The sequence below is a fragment of the Lipotes vexillifer genome, unplaced genomic scaffold, assembly GCF_000442215.2.
Source record: "Lipotes vexillifer unplaced genomic scaffold, Lipotes_vexillifer_v1.1 scaffold217, whole genome shotgun sequence".
NCBI lineage: Eukaryota > Metazoa > Chordata > Mammalia > Artiodactyla > Lipotidae > Lipotes > Lipotes vexillifer.
The window spans coordinates 3,580,329-3,583,565 of record NW_006788200.1 but is presented as its reverse complement, the minus strand read 5'-3'; positions in this window follow the sequence as shown (position 1 = coordinate 3,583,565).

Genomic DNA, 3,237 nt, shown 5'->3' with positions numbered 1-3,237 from the left:
CACCATCGTAGGAGCCCCAGAAACTGTCCTTCTGTCCCCGAGCTCTCGAAGGAGCACGACTGGGGGTGTTTGCTCACTGATGTACACTCCCCAGCGTCCTGACACCAGCCAAAGGAGGCCGTCCTAGCCAAGGCACCGAGCAGAGAGAAGCCAGCACCTCACTCCCCCTGCTATCACTTCCCCTGGCTCTCCCCCTGCCCCCGGGGAAAGGCCAGACAGTTACCAGCACGCCTTCCTGCTGGCCCTTGGGAGATGCAGCTGGGAAGTTCTTCCTCTTGTCAGATAAGTTCCCCAGCTGTTTCAGTTCCCTCTCTCGCTGGGAACTGCTGGGAACTGAGTTATGAGGGAACTCAGGGGCCACAAACACATCTCTTCCGCCCACCCGCTCTCCCGGGCCAGGGCTGGGAGTGGGGACACAGCCTTCCTCTCACTGAGGCCTGGTTCCAGGGGGCAGTGAGGAGGGATGTCCCATGCCCCGGCGAGGAAAACTAAGGCATGGAGAGGGGATAGGACTTACCCAAGGTCATACACCTAGGGGCAGCAAAGCCCCTGCCAGGCTTCTGCCTGAGGCCCACTGCCCTTCTCTGCAGATGGGAGGAAATACCTGAGCATCACCAAGAAGGAAAGGCAGTGTGTGTGAGGGGCCCTGGGGGAGACCATGGTTCTGAGACATGCAGCTGGCTGGCAGTCTGGGCTAGGCAGACCCATGGGCCAAGAGGAAGGTCTCTGCAACGTGGCCAGCCACCTTCCACTCAGCAGGCTCAGCCCTGGTGTGTTTGCAGACCTTAAAGCTCCTCAGAGTGGCCATTTGGACTTCTGGTTATCCATCCGTCCATCAGGGAGGTGAAGCTGTCTGTGCTGAGCGGGGGTATGGTGCCGGCAAGAGCCCTGAGGTCTAGCCTGCCTGCCTGCCCCAGGCCCCTACCCCTCATAAGCCAACCAGCGTGCCTGAAATGCTGCCATTGGAACCACTGCGTGCAGGGAGGATGCCACGTGATGACGAAAGCAGAGATCAGAGTGATGCCTCTACAAGCCAAGCAATGCCAAAGATTGCCAGCAAACCTCCAGCAGCTAGGTGAGAGGCCTGGAACAGATTCCCTTTCAGAAGGAACTAATCCTACTGAAACAGTCTTGGATTTCTAGTCCCCAGGACTTTGAGACCATACATTTCTGTTTATTTAAGCGACCCCAGTTGTGGTACTTTGTTATGGCAGCCCCAGTAAATGAATACACCAGTCAATACCTCTCTGCAGAGATCATTCAATACTCTGACCTCTATTACCATAGGCTAGTTTTATCTGTTCTTGCATTTCATGTAAATGGAATCACACAGTCTGTATCATTTGTGCCTGGTTTCTTTTGCTCTCCATAATGGTCATGAGATTCATCTCCATTGTTTTGTGTATCATTGGTCCATTCTCTTTTTCACTTCTGTGTAGTGTTTCACTGTATACATATTATACAAATTTTTATCCATTTTTCTTAATGGACATTTGGGTTGTTTCTAGTTTGGGGTTAATAGGATAAAACTTCTGTGAACATTCTTTTTTTTTAATTAAAAAAATTTTTTTATACAGCAGCTTCTTATTAGTCATCCATTTTATACATATTAGTGTATACATGTCAATCCCAATCGCCCAGTTCAGCACACCACCATCCCCACCCACCCCGCCGCTTTCCCCCCTTGGTGTCCATACGTTTGTTCTCTACATCTGTGTCTCAACTTCTGCCCTGCAAACCGGTTCATCTGTACCATTTTTCTAGGTTCCACATACATGCATTCGTATACAATATTTGTTTTTCTCTACCTTACTTCACTCTGTATGATAGTCTCTGTACCCATCCACATCTGTGAACATTCTCGTACAGGTCTTTTTGTGGACGTACATAGTGAGATCGTTTCTGTCGGTGTTTTCTCTTGTTTGACAGTTGGTCCTGTAGCTTAGCATATGCCTAGTACTTTCTTTGTTCATTGTAGAACGTTGTTAATGAGAAGTTGTAGAGGTTCCGTATGATATTAACTTTTTCTAGCGAGTCTTTCTTTTTTTTTCTAGGAGGCAGTTAGAGAAGAGAGATTGAGATCATCTGGGGCCAGTGCTGGACACACGTCCATCTTGGTCTCTTCCAGGCTGCCCTCGAAGGCCAGCAGAGCCCTGGAGAGGTGGGCGTAGAAGGTGGCCTTCCTGCTGTCCTATTGCTGGAGAGGCCACCCTCTGTGAGTAGCTGTTTTATCCTTCCCCTGAGGCCCTGCCCTTTCCTGAGACACTCAGTGGACCGCCGTGTTGCCCATAGCTCCCTTGGCCACCCCTGGTGTGGCCACAGTGGCCCCCTCACAGTCTCCCACATGCAATGGGAGCTCCCCTCACTGGCCCTCTGTCCAAAGGAGCTCCTCTTTCTAACAGGTCTGGGATGCCTTTGCCCCACCCACCTGGCAGGTGGGGAAGAGGAACTCTGCTCATACCCTGAAATAGCTCTCAAGGTCCCTGGGGACGGGGCAGTAGAGACTGGCAGAGATGAAACCCAGGAGGGAACTCAGAGGCCTCTCCTAGCAAGGGTCCCAGACTGGGGTTTCCAACCTCTTAGCAGTGGGGCTGCACTTCTGCAACAAGAAATTACACTTCCATTTTCTTTCCTAAAGGGAAAAAGGAAGAAAGCAACAAACCTGACGAGCATTCTGACGCATCACTTCTCCGAACCGCAGCCATAGCTGCCATCCCCAGACCCGCCCCAGCCTAGACCCACTTCCTCCCGAGAGCTCACAGCTGCAGTGCCGGAGTCAGATGTGATCCTGGAAATAAGGTAGGTGGAGGTCAGAGACTTGAACTCGCAGCGAGGGGAGAAGGCCTGATGGGACTGGGAGGGGCCCCTGCTGGCTCCTCGCCAGGCACATACCCCAGAGAGTCTTCCTCTGTGTTTCCGCTTCCCCGGAACAACTGGGGTCCTGGAGCAAAGAGAAGGCATCTGCAGGGGCTCTGCGCCAGCAGGGGGATTTCTATCAGCTCTGGAGGACCCAGCAGAGCAGAGAGTAAGGTCACAAGAGCAGTGTTGAACCCTTTTTTTCTGAGGGATTCTCTTAGGGTCCCTGGGCCATGGGATTGGTTCCTGGAAGTGAACTCTGAGCTCCTGGCCAGGTCTGAGGACTTGGCTGTCCAGCTCAGCTGTCCTGGGCCTAGTTTACACACACTTCAGGGAGAGGCTTTCTGCAGGCTGGGACAAGAAGCGGGGTGTGGTCGTGGT